This window comes from Ambystoma mexicanum, chromosome 2p, assembly GCF_040938575.1.
Source record: "Ambystoma mexicanum isolate Mex_15411 chromosome 2p, UKY_AmexF1_1, whole genome shotgun sequence".
NCBI classification, from domain to species: Eukaryota; Metazoa; Chordata; class Amphibia; order Caudata; family Ambystomatidae; genus Ambystoma; species Ambystoma mexicanum.
Genome location: NC_090923.1, coordinates 1,273,019,757 through 1,273,033,413, shown reverse-complemented (window position 1 = coordinate 1,273,033,413; position 13,657 = coordinate 1,273,019,757). Strand labels below are relative to the sequence as shown.

The 13,657-nt window shown below is 41.9% G+C and overlaps 1 protein-coding gene across 1 annotated transcript in view; it reads right to left on the bottom strand.

Moving 5' to 3' along the window:
* The window catches only part of CPPED1 (calcineurin like phosphoesterase domain containing 1), a 1,551,866-nt gene that overhangs the window by 1,094,268 nt on the left and 443,941 nt on the right, over positions 1-13,657 (bottom strand). The gene's annotated exons all lie outside the window — the stretch shown is intronic.

The window sequence follows — 13,657 nt, the reverse complement described above, 5'->3', positions numbered from 1 at the left end:
ACGATGGATGACAGGAGAGTAGAAGGAGGTCAAAATTTGACTCTTTTCTGAAAATGTGGGTTTTCAACCATTTGCGCAAGTGCAGATGGTTTGTTTCAAACCTTATGTGTGCAGGGAGATTGTTCCATAGGCCAGAGGCTGTAACAGGGAAAGACTTTCCTGCTCCATTTTTGCGCTTGTGGGTGGCCACTGCAATCATGCCTTGATCAGGTGATCTCAGCTTTATGATGGGCACATATAGGAAGAGTTTATATTTAAGGTATGCCGGTGCCTTTCCGAAGATGCATCTGTGCACCAACGTCAGAGACTTGAATAGGACCCTGTCTTCAACTCTTAACCAGTGCAGTTCTTTCCAAGTTTCACTAATGTGCTGGGTTCTAGTTTTTTGTTTGATGATTCTAACTGCATTGTTTTGGATGACTTGGTAGCTATGCAGACATTGTTTGTTGGATCCTAAAATGAGGGCATTACCATAGTCAAGGCATGACAATATAGTGGCTCTTGCGATGGTAGCACAGTTGTCCTCTGATGGGTATGGTCTAATGGCTTTTAACAGTCTGAGATGGTATGAGCACTTTTTTTTATATAATGGGCTTGTGCTTCAGACCCGAGGGATGCTTCAAGCATCATTACTAGGGTTTGGATCTTACCCAGGACTTGAATTTGGGTGTCTTTTATCATGAATGAGCTATAACATGTATGTAGCTTCGTTCTAGCTGAAAGAGAGCCAAAGACCATAAGCTCGTTTTTTTTGCCATTTAGGCACATCCAGTTCATGTCCATCCATTGTTCGACAGTATTGTAGATCATGGATAGTTGCTCGCTGTCTTTCTCATAGTCCCCACTTAGTTCAATCACCAGCTGAGTGTCATCAGCATAGTTGGTGAAAAATGTGTTGATGTTATCAAGAATTAGGCAGAGGTATCTCAGGTACAGATTGAAAAGGAGAGGGGACATGCTGGCCCCCTGTGGCACACCACAGATGATTTCCTTTTCCAGTGAGAACTTGTCCCCCCAGTGGACTCTAGACATCCTATTTTTAAGAAAGGACATTATCCAGTCTATAGCTTCATCTGAACAGTTTGCCGTTTTCTTTAGTGCAGTTTTAAGTAGATTATGATAAAGCAGATCGATAGCGACGCTCAGATCTAGAAGGATGAGAAGGCCAGTTTTCCCCTGGTCTATTATGCTGAGCATTTTAGTCTGTAAGTCTAACATATCTCTGTGCTAAGGGCAGAGCGAAAACCCGATTGTTGGTAGTGTAGGGACTCTGGTGCTTCTTCATGGGCTTGGAGTTGCATTGTAGCAAACTTGTCCATGATTTTCAGGATGAAGTTACAATTAGTGATGGGTCTAAGGTTATTTGGATCTCTCTGGTCCAGGTTTGGTTTCTTAACTAATGGTGTTACTGTGACCCTTTTATGCTTTCAGGCACTATTTGGTCTCTGAAAGAGGTGTTAATCACTTTTGTCAGAATCGGGGCGAAGATGTCTGGATTGTCCAAAATTAAATATTGGGCGGAAGTATGTTTTCAGCACATGTTGTGGGTTTCATGGTGGCAAACACTTTTATCATGTCTCAGGTGGTAATTTGTGTGAATTTAAAAGGGGCTGAATGGTGGATTATTTCCTCACTGGGACGTGGTGTTGACATTTTTCTAATGTATTGGGATTTTGCTATGATGTCCCTGGCCTTAGTAATTTTGCTAGAAAAGGCGCTCTTCTTGAGTGGGTGAGAAAAGAGGGGTAATTTCCTTGGGTTTTTCGACCCATTTCAAGATGTTGAATATTTTGCTGGTGGAGTTAGCTGCAGTGATAATCTGTTCATTATAAAAGTTCTTTTTGGCATCTATTATGTTTTTATAGGTTTTCTCACTGTCTTTCCATAGTGCCTTTTTCTCCGGGGTTGGGTTCATTAGCCATTAATTTTCCCTTTCTCGCTTTGCTTTTTTTTGTTCCAAAAGTTCTCCTGAGAACCATTGTTGTTTTTTACAATTAGATCTAACTGTCTTGGTTTGTGGTGGTGCCTTCTGATCCGCCAATATCTGGAGGTGGCATAGAAGGTCTGTCAGTAGAGACTCACATGAGTCTTCCTCACTATCATTGTTTCCGATGTTATCTAAGCTTAGCTTGAGTTCCTCTTTGCTGATGTTTTTAAAGTTCCGATGTGTTACTTTGATCGGAAGGTTAGGGGTCTTGGGTTTCGGTATTGGTGGGAAGATATAGAAAGTGACGCTGTGATGGTCAGACCATATACATGGGTCAGTTTTGAAGTCTTGTGTGAAAAGGTTGATTCCACTTTGAACTTGCGCAAACAAGTTAACGCGACGGCCTCTGCAACCTCGTACACAGCTAATCTTATGCATGCTTGCAAACCGTCCCTTTCGACAAACAGCTGCATCACACTAGCAAGAGCTTTAATCTTGTCTAAACTTGATTACTGCAACGCTCTCTATGCAGGAGCGAACAAACAAATCCTAAACAAACTCCAAATATTACAAAATAATGCACTCAGAACAGCCTTGAGTATCCCAAGACAAGAACATATTTCAGAAACAAGAAGGAAGCACAAATGGCTCTCCATCAAGGACAGGATTAATTTTAAAATGGTCTCCATCACTCATAAATGCCTTATCAATGTGGCTCCACAGTACTTAAGAGAGAAAGTCATTAAAAAAACGTCATCACAACCTACTAGGTCAACCAACTCCTTTTGCATTACAGTTCCACTTTCAACTTGCAAAAAGCTGGCGGCAACAGCTTCCCTGTTCAGGCTGCCCACGCCTGGAATGCCCTCCCCCTTCATTTAGGCACTGATCAGACCTTCTAAAGTGTCAGGACTAACACTAAAAAGTGGCTAGTTATGAACAACATTGTTCACCCGAGGGCTTAGAGTACACTGAGGTGCCATTAACTTTTTCTTGATAAATGCACTTGTTTCATACAGCAGTATACATCTCCTTACATCCCTGACCTTTGTAAATTATCTGTAAATGCTCTCTTTCTACTTTACTGACTTGTCTATGATCAGATCCTACATTTGCTATGCTATGACTATCTTTATGTATCCATTTTGCATCAAAGCGGTCTTGTAATGCGGCCAGATACCCCAGGGTGTGGTGCGCTTTATAAATTAATAAACAAACAAACAAACAAACAGATACCTGATGCAGTTTCCTGACAAGAAGGTTAGGGATCAACTCCTGAGAGCTCGTTTGACCCTTCACCCAACTAACGAGATCCAAACATTCCGGGGCCAATCACAAGGAAACCACTGTCGACATTGCAACTACGTCTCGAAGGTTGAATCTCTGCTCCATCTTATTGCAGCATGCCCGGCATTAAGAGATGCACGATCAAAACCCTTTAGACCTCTTTATTATGACTTTTATAATTTCAGGCTCAGAAGCCTGGTGGAGGTCCCTAATGGATGGCCAAAAAACAAAACATGTAATTGCGGTATGCAGTGATAAAATCACAGCAAAAATGTCACCTGTACAAAATATTGTGGCAAAAATGCTGTAGTTTGACCCGTTAAAGGTGTACCCCATTACACCATTTAAGGGGAGCGGGAGTTGCGGGGGTGTCCCCTGCTCCCCTTAAATGGTATAATAGGTCCGGGGGTTGCGGGTGTATCCCCGCATCCTTTACCTGGATTGCAGTGGCAAAACCACAGCCTTTTTGCCGCGATATTGTGTCTCCACGGCCATTTTTGCAGCGATTTTAACAGATGGAACCGTAATTGCTGTGGTTAAATTTTTGTCTGAAGTTCTTCCAGAGGTCAGAACTGCTTAAACATATCACTTTTCGCTTTTCCAAGGAACAGCCGTCATGTGATAGTCATTGTATGATCTTCTCTTCACTTTTCTCTTTTTTTTTTGTTTTGTCTCGGGTTGAGGACGATTGCTATGGATTAATTGAATCTTACATTTTATTGCAATTTTTTTTATGTACCTCTTGGCATTTGTGCAGAGGACTTTTGTCAAATTATTTTCGATATTGCTAAAAAATGTCCTGCGGAAAATGTATCTGCTTTTTTCACGAAAGAATTGGTCATAGCTATAAAAATACCCAGGCTGGATTACTGCAATGCTCTACTTAGTGGAGTTAGCAAGGAAAATGTTCATAAACTACAGATTATGATGCTATCAGGATTAATATACAACATTTCAAAAAAAGAACACATCACTATATTCCGGAAAGACCTCCACTGTTTGTCTGTGGAAAAAAGGATTCAATTTAAAACCTTAACCTTAACTCACAAGTACATCTATGGTAATGCCCCTGACTATCTCAAGCACGCTCTGACACGACATAACCCTAGCAGGACTTTGCGATCAGGCTCAGCACATCTTCTTACCATTCCACATGCAAAATGAGTCGGAGGAAAGGGTAGATCCTTCCCTCTTAAAGCTGTCAGTGCATGGAACACCCTCCCCATGAGTATGTCTCTGAAGAAAAATGTACTGCTTTCTGTAAAAAATGTAAAAACGCTACTCTTTCAATAAATTCCCATGCCATACCTTCTCTCTGTCCTGTCTTAGGCTCTAATGTACTTGTGTATTTGTGCGCCCTGATGCCTGTGGCATGTTAGAAATAAATAAATAACAATAAATAATAATACATAATAATAAGTTGCAACCTGATTAAACTCAAGTCGAGCTAGCCGCTAGATTCCAAAACACCTTGTCTCTATGGTTAGGAACAAAAGCCTTACTAGTGGTATTAGAGACCTTAGCCATAGAACAATTTATAAACTCATTACCACACTACTTACAAAAGGCTATTCTGCAATTGAACAGACCTAGTCTGACTTTAGCTATTTAACAGCTCAGAATTCTGCAGAGGCCAATCATCACGTGTGGAATCTCCATAAAGTTGAGGAACCCAAAGAGGATCCAAAAAGGTTTTCACGCTTCCCCCATTCAGTAAGTAAAGATAAAACCCAAGACAGTTCTTACAACCCCCTAGTGAAAGAATAATTTAAGGGAGAAAGAATGCCTGGTTTAGTTAAAGAAAGGGGAGAGATAAGGACTGAAGAGGGACGAATCCACAAGCCTACCTCATTGGTATGTTTTTCATGTGGGCAGCCTGGACACCTAGCCTGACATTGCCTGCTAATAAAAAAAAGAGGAGCTAATGGAGATTGGCTACATGATGGGACAGGATTGAGAGGAGAATGAGCTAAATGAGGAAGAAGTGGGAATTACTAGAAATCTTTTTCTTGCTAGTAATACTTTTAAGACCCATGATTCTGCAGCAGTTAGTGGAGTCCCAGTCAGAGCCTTGATTGACTCTGGGAGTAAACAAAAGACCATAACATCTGATTTATTATCATCAAGAGATCGGAAGAAAGGAACCCCAATTAAGGTGACCTGTGTACAAAGGGATGAAAAAACATATCATAGAACCACAGTTACTATTACGGTTCAAGGGGAGTCTACTAAAATAAATACTGCTGTCATTCCAGGGTTGTTTGAAGGAAACTCTTTTACCATCCTTAGAGAATTTTTGTTCAAAGGAAACACGTTTGCCATCCTTGAGGAACTATTGTTTGAAAATGACACTTTTGCCACCCCACCTAAATATCCAGGGGAAGGGAACCACCCTCTGGATCCAAGGATTTCTCCTTGGGAAAAAAACAGTTTTGTGAAATTAACCTAATTGCTTTACACTTGAAGACTTTTTGCCAAACATAACTAAGAGATATTTCCTTGCACCATTAGTTGTTTGTTTTTACTGTGAGGGTCAGATTAGTATGTTATGGACCCAAGGACAGTTTATAAGTTTGACGACTTGACAAAGACTGATCTTCAGTTTTTGTTTCATAGGTATGGCAACTCTCTTGAGAATAGGGACAGAGAAGCCTGTATGCAACCCTGTTGTTTTAATAAAGATGTCTGATAATGAAAATAGTACAACTCTGTGTCCGCCTCTCATTTCTGACCCCTCACACCTAGTACCAACTAAAGATGACCTCCTGTGATATACAATTTAAGAATCTAAGCTACCACCCAGAAGCAAACCAAAATGAATACTGGTACTCTGAGGGAGGGGGGTGACATTTACTACTTGAATTAGCATGGCTGGACAATGTATGTAACTTAACATCCTAGATGCATTGCCAATGAACTGGACTGCTGCATTGCACAGCAGCTCCAATAGTAGCAGCTCATGTGCAGTGGCTCCAAATAAAGTGATTTATGGACTGAAGACACTCTTCAGCTGCACAGGAACCACCATTGGACCACCGAATGTCCATGCTGACCTCTTACTTTGCTAGGACCTACGTGTTGGCTGCCAATGGTTGGAAATTGCTTAAGGCATCTCTTGCACTTTCAATTCCATCTAATTTCTGTCCCACATTTCTTCTCCCTTTTCTCTCTAAATTACTTGAGAGTGTTCACCTGAGCACCAATCTGGCTTTTGTCCTTTCCATTCTACTGATATTGCCCTTTTCTATCGCTCCGATTCTTTACACATGGCTTGACACTCTAAACACTATCTTGTCTTGCATTATCTTACAGCTATTTTTGGCAGGGCGGTTCATTGTTTTCTTTCTGCAACTCTTTCCTCCCTTGGGTTTTCTGGCTCTGCCCTTCACTGGTTTCTTTCTGATCCCTCTTACCAGATCTACTGTGTCTCTTGCCAACATTCTTCTGTACTTCCTTGATAATATGGGGGGCACCAATGTTCTGTTTACAGCCTTCTTCTGTCGTCTCTTTGGACAATTCCCCTTTAAGTTATTGTCTCGTCTTTTAATCTCTCTTTTTCTTTCTACGCCAACTACTCTCTAATCTTTACTTTTCTTTATTGTCTGGTTGTCTCTGTTCCACCCTTTCATCCTGCATAGTGGTCATCCAGTCTTGGAGGTTCACTCCTTCCATTCACCTGAGTCCATTCGAAAACAGAAGTCCTATTTTTTCTGCCTTTTGACCCTGTACATCTGTTCCTCGATCATCTGTATTGTCCCTTTTCAGTTTCCTCTTTTCTCTTCTCACAATCAAAGGAAACTTCAACTCATATTTTTGAGCACTGCTTGTTCCCGACATTGTCATCTATAAAATATTTGTAAAGCTCAAACTTTTCCTTTGTTTCACGCAACTAAGCTTCTTATCTCTTGGCTCATCTTCTCACATCTATACTACTGCTCTGCACTTTGGTTGATGTTCTACCATACTCCCTGGTAGACTCTGCTTCCGCTCTATTTATAGCTCTTATTTTCACTTGCTTTTTCAACTCTCCCTACTGGACTTGCCTTTCTTCTCTGACTCCCTTTTGACTCTTGGTTCCTGTTTAATTTCCTTTGTATAATTTTTAAGTGCATTCAAGACTTGGCCCCTCCATATCTCTCCTCCCTTGTATTCCACTATACACCCCCATTCGCTTCACTCCCAGTCTCACTTTCTTCTTGCTGTCCCTAGACCACCCTGCACTCAATCCTGTGTCCTCTTTCTCTCTTTTGGCACCTAAGTTTTGAAATTATTGATCCTTCCTCATTAGAACTTCTCCCTCTTTTTTATTTTTGCCCACGTCTTAAAGAGCACTTCATCTCACTCTCTGCTTCTTAGTTTAACCAGAATATTGTAATTTGTAATTGTACCTGTTTATTCTATTGTATCATTTTTGTTGAGCAGTTTAGTGAAAGTGCGTTATACTCTCAATACAAAGATATCCAACCTCTTATCGCCACTTTGGAAAGGTGCATGGTTCGGTCGGAATCAAGGCCCTATTTACAACCTTGGCATTATCGTTAAAAATTGGTTTGTATAGGGACCATTGGGGACAGGGCAACATGAGGACCAGTATCCCACTCAGCGACTCAGAAGCCTGCCCTCTGTTCCTCTATTTCCTATGAGATACTGTACAGATCCTAATGTACCACCATGATATTGTGAGGAAGTGGCCTGTTGGTAATCATCAGAAGGACCTGTGATTGATATCAACAGGTCATCGAAGGACAATTCTAAATATATCTCAAGGACAGGATTCCCAGACCATTTGGAAGGACAAAACAAATATGTACTACACACATGGACTCTCTTACATAGAGAAAACCTGGAACGGATCCGGGAAACTCAACTACAGATTGAATGAAAGGAAGACTACTGGGAAAGCATAATGTCCCAAAGAAGTAACTTCTCTACCGTGAAGAGGAGAACAGTTATGGCACACCCACACATCTTTCCCATTCGACTTGCAGAGTGACAGGGAGAAACTCAACCTGTCAGTGTGCAACACAGGATACACACAGAGAACCCCACTTATTCCCCATGCCACAGGGAAATTTGAGGAAATGGACATTCATGCTTTCCCTACAGCTGTAACCCCACTAGAAAGATAGTCTCCTACACCAAACAAACCCATTGAAATCAAAAATAGAATCAATGACACAGACAGAATATAGGAGAACTATATTTCTAATCTCCTGTTCCATCAAAATGATTTTATAATCACACATAGGGGAAGAGCCAATACAGCAGTAAAATCCCAGCTCAAGAGAAAGCCCGAATTATGGAGAAAAGCCATAGAGTAGAGGAAGGAGGAGTGTGACAGAATGCCAGATGGTGAGCGTGGAACAGCATGAGCTTTTTTGATTTTTAATAATAAAATGATGCAGATCCTTCTGTTTCTGAAAAGGATAACCAGATCCCACTTTCTTAATGCTCCATGCCCAAAATGATCATGTACACATCTGCCTTACTCGGACCATCTCCTGACAACCCCAGCAAATGTCTGGCAGCGGCAGCATGGTGGGTTCAAAGGTCACATGTGCATCCCAAACACAGCTGCTGGAACTCACATTTTTGACAGGCAGAGGTGGCTTTTAACCATCTGCATGGCTGTTTCAAAATATTATATTTGTGTCCCCTAGCAGCCTGGTGGCAGTTATTTAAATCGAAATTCAAGTCATGTCTGTTTTTGAAAGGGTGGCTACTTAACTTACACAATTACACATGACACAAGCACATGCCACAAGCATTGGATGGTATGTTAATGTCTGCTTGGTGAGCAGTGACTCATACATGATGGGACCAGGTGTGTATTAGGCGTCTGGTTGGGTGTACTCACAAAAACCATGTGGGACCCACTTCAGGAGGCCTCCTTTGATCCCGCTGAGGGGAATCAACACTATCCTCCAGGTAACAAGAGCCCCACTTAGAAGGTACCCAAAGCTCTCTCACACCAGGATTCCGACTACTGGAGTCATTTTGTAGTAGACAAACAGAGGAAGAGTGTAAAATTAGAGAAGCCCTGAGAAGAGGTTCAGACCACAGAGGGATCTCACAATATTGGATTTTCTAGGGCTAACCTGAAATTCCAGTCCCCACTCCCTCCTTCCAGCATATAAAGCAGACCGGGTATGATATCAATAAGCAAAGGACACTTTTTACAACAGCCATGATTGGACTCTTAACAAGAGCCTTGCTTTGGATCATCTGCTGTACTATTCAGCCCTTATAAGGGAGGACAGGGGACATTCCACTCAGTTTATTCAGCTTCGGTCTTTAAGGAAAGAAGGATTTACCAGGAACTCGTGGGGGAAACAGTCTGTTCCAAAGTCCTCTGGATTAGCGGTGAATACAGAAGGCTCCAAAGAAAAAGAAAGCTTTCCCCCGATCTCATCCTAAAGGCGCACTTGGGTTGATACTGCTGCTGTGGACAAGGGCTTCTACGACTGAGTCACAGCTACCCAGGATCCTGCCACTGGAGGTGACCAAACCCCTTAAACCAGGTTTGATTGAGGCAAGAGCCTCTATCAACCTTCCTGGGTGGGAACAGCAGAGGAAAATACTCACCTTGCCCCCCCGAGACCCTAGATTTGGTCCCCCAACAACCACAAAACTAAGGAAGTGACCCATGGCTCTCCCTGCACCTCCAAACTGATTCCACACCAGTTTGGGCACCTTTGACGCCATCCAAGGTGCAAAGGAACTGCTGGAGTCATCCTCGACTTGATGCTCAACCACCTCTGCATCTCCAAGTCTTTTAGCATCCCCAACTCAACACTGTATCCTGATCACTAGCTTCTTCAAGCTCCAAGCAGTTGCTGCTGCAGTATTCCAATGCCATGTCGAGTGAGCCATCCCGCTTGCTGCCAAAGGCCAGACTCAGCCTCTGTACACTGTGAGGGGTCAGAAAGGTGAGGCGGACAACTTTGTGAAGTGTTTTCAAAAGACGCCATTTATTTAACTTAGAAGGTTGGCTAAACACCTCACTATGCCTACTCTCACGAGGATTTTCCTGCATAAAAAAAACACTCTAACAAAAGGAATCTGTCCCTCACACTTAAACATACATACATTCAACAAGGTAATATATATGGCAACTCAAAAGCAACAAATATAACCGTTAGATGCACCATATGACAATTGTCTCTCCTTCTAATCTGGGTGACTTCCCCTTCCCCAGATTCAAGCAGGATTCGGTTTAATAGTTCCAAAATAATAAGGACATCCTGTCTTGTATTAAAGTTCCAATGCAGTTCTTTTGCAACAAAATGTTCCAACAGTTCAGGATTGTACAACAGTTTCTTCCACTTGTGATATTATGGAAAACAATCTCCTTCGCATAAACCCAGAACAATTCCTGAATTCAGTAGAATTAGCATAAACTGTCAATTATACACTTCTTCAGCAATTAAAGTTTGTCAGGATGATTCGCGAACACCACTTTATACACTTCTGCAACCTTCATACACTTCTGCAACTCAGAACTGGTCTTCTTCCATGCTAGGCCTACTACTTCAATTGCACCTGCGGTAAACCCATGCCAGGCCTACTACTTCCAAGTTCTCTGTTGGGATATGCTCCCCTGCCCAAACAGGATACAGTGTTCAACTTCAACCTCTGACCTGGTATACTCCCCTGACAGGTCATGAAATTATGAACAAGAAATGCCTCTCTAGTTAAGGTTAACTTACAACAACTTCACAATATCTCTTGTTTCACAACACCACGTTTGTGAATTTCTTCAGGGAAGATATTCACATTGGTGCTCTATATTGCAGTTTTTTGATTTCCAGGACCTCTGCAAGCTATGCTCCACTCCTTCTGAATCTCATTTACCAGAAGGGCAGCCTTCTTGCCGCTCTTGTGTCCCCACTTCTACATTAACCAAATACTGACAATGTGATTTCACTTGATCTCTCCTTTGGCTTTGGCGGTGTGGGTTTTCACCAGCTTTGTTTATACACTTATTTAAACATGGGCAGCAAACTTTACAAACTGTTTGATTCCTACTTGCCTCCTCTTGACTTTGGCAAGATGGTCTAATTTTGAAATGCCTCGTTTTAATTTTCTTTTGGCTTGGTCAATGATAGTTTGTATTAGATTCTCGGATTATTGTCACCTGTTGCTGCTAGCTCTCACACAACCCTGTATGCTTAAACAGTCAGTTTGTTTGACAAAATAATGCTTTGTCTGTTTTTCGTCAGTACAGTATTTAAAATTGCCTTCTTTCAGGGTTTTCTGTCTACGTGGTTTGTGATAAATACTACGGATTCCCTAACTAAAACTCTGCCTAAAGTCTCCTCCCAGGTGGACAGGGAAATGCAGATGTTTCCTGATCCTGAACTTGGGGGTGGTGCTCTGCAGGAGGATCACCTGGGGGAAGACAAGGCTCAGGGGTGGTGAGGAGAGTTCATGGGATGAGACGCAGTATTTGTCTCCCAATGGGAAGAACTGTTTACAAATACGAAGGCATGAAATGGCTTATTGTCGTTATGATTTGTCTGATCCACAAATTGAACATCTTAATGTGGATAAAGCTAACGTAAAATCCCTAGAAATTAAAGCCTGTCTGAGACTTATAGAGTTAGAAATCATTCTAATTCCCAGAGGTACAGTCAATGGAAATATGCAAATAATTACTTAAATGAGCTGCTTTTCCGAGTAAATCCTTGTGATGTTTCCTTAAATACATTTAGAAGAAGTGAGCTTAAGTTCAAAAGTAGAAAGCTGATTAGAAAACCTAATTTTGTTGTTGGAGACTTCAAGTCCCATAATTCCCTCAGTACTGGGACGAGGGCTCAGGAGCAACGTTGCAGGAGTGGTCAGCTTGTTAAGGCAAATGACCGACACCTGAGGGAGGCAGAGAGGCTTAAAAGGACCCCTTATGTGCAGGCCATGAAAGGCAGCAGGAGTAGCAGCAGCGGCAGCAGAAGGAGAAAGTAGCATGCACGCTGCTGGCAGTCCACGCAGACGATGGAGGAAAAAGAGGGCACCAGGACCAATGTAAGGCAGATTTCAGCTGCCGGTCCTGAGAGGGTCCCTTTCCCCCTAAATCTGAAGTGCAGAGGTTGCTCAGCAGAAACCGTGCAGAAGGAAGGTGTTCCCTTTGTGAACCGAGTTGCAGGGACTGTGCAGCAGGAAGCGTGCAGGAGACCGTTGCTGGTGACTGGCATGCACCAGGGGGTCTCGGGAGCAAGCTGTGTTTAGGTAGTGGGAATGAAGGCAACTTCAGAGAGGAAGTGTATCCATTCATGAAAGTCCAGAGCCGTGGAAGTCCTGCGGCACGCAAAGGGATCAAAGACAAAGTAAGAAGCCGGTGAGTGCTGCAGAGCACTCCAATCCCTTTTGCATATTAAAGGCAGGCAACAGTAGCAAGGAGTCACTTGCGTGCAAGTGAAATTGCTTTAAACTTGGTAGTTCAATTGTCAAACAATGAAGTAACACTCGTTTATGAGCGAAACTGCTTAGCTAATGTTATTTGAATACCGAACTAAAAAAGACAACTTAAATACCAATCACACATGTCTAAAGGTGATTCTAAAGTGAAAGGTAATTGAAGAATCCATTAAAAAGAAGCATCCTTTAAATAAACATTGTAACATTTAAACTAAGTGATCAGACTTTAAGATTGTGAGTTTGAATGGCCATAAAAGCATTGCCAAAAGTTATACAAACATTGCCCAAGCCAAAAAGAGACTAACAATAAGGCATGCAATTAAATGAATATATCCAACAGGAAGAAAAGGAGCGAATTACATGTTCTCAAAGGTGAAGCTTGTTTGTGATTGTTTCATAAATTTCAAGCTGGTATAAAAACTCACATTTCCAAAAGGAGTAAAGTCAAAGGTACAAGGATATTGGTATTGCAGGAAGAGTGGCAAAGAGGCTACCCTTCTGGAAGGTGAATGTTCAGAAGAAGTGCAATACTCACATGAAAGTGTTGAAGAGCACTAATGTGAATCTGGTCTTTTCTGAAAGTTTGGTGAAATCATAAAACTGCAAACTGCTGAAGCTGTTGTATTAGTTGTCAGTAGAGCTAGAACTTCAGAAACACTGTTGATTGTGGAAGGCTGTCGGGCAGGCGAGCAAACCTGCATGGTGAAGCCTTATTGAAGTAGACCTGGCATGGGAGTAAACCAGGTGGAAGTGAAGTGCTGTGAAGTTATCCTGAATAAGATACAAGCAGTGATGTATGGTGTTGAAAGGAGAGCTGAGAAAAGCAGATATCAGGAAGCTGTGTTTCTAAGTTGTGGCAAATAATCCTGACCAAGAATATCATTGAGGCTATTTGATGAACTAAAAATATCTATACTAAGAAGAAGAGGAATCTTTCCTTTGATGAATTTTGGATTAGGAGAACTGTCTTTTGACAAGTTGAAAGTGCAAAGAACTGTGCTGGAACTTTTAGAAACACAGATTTCCATG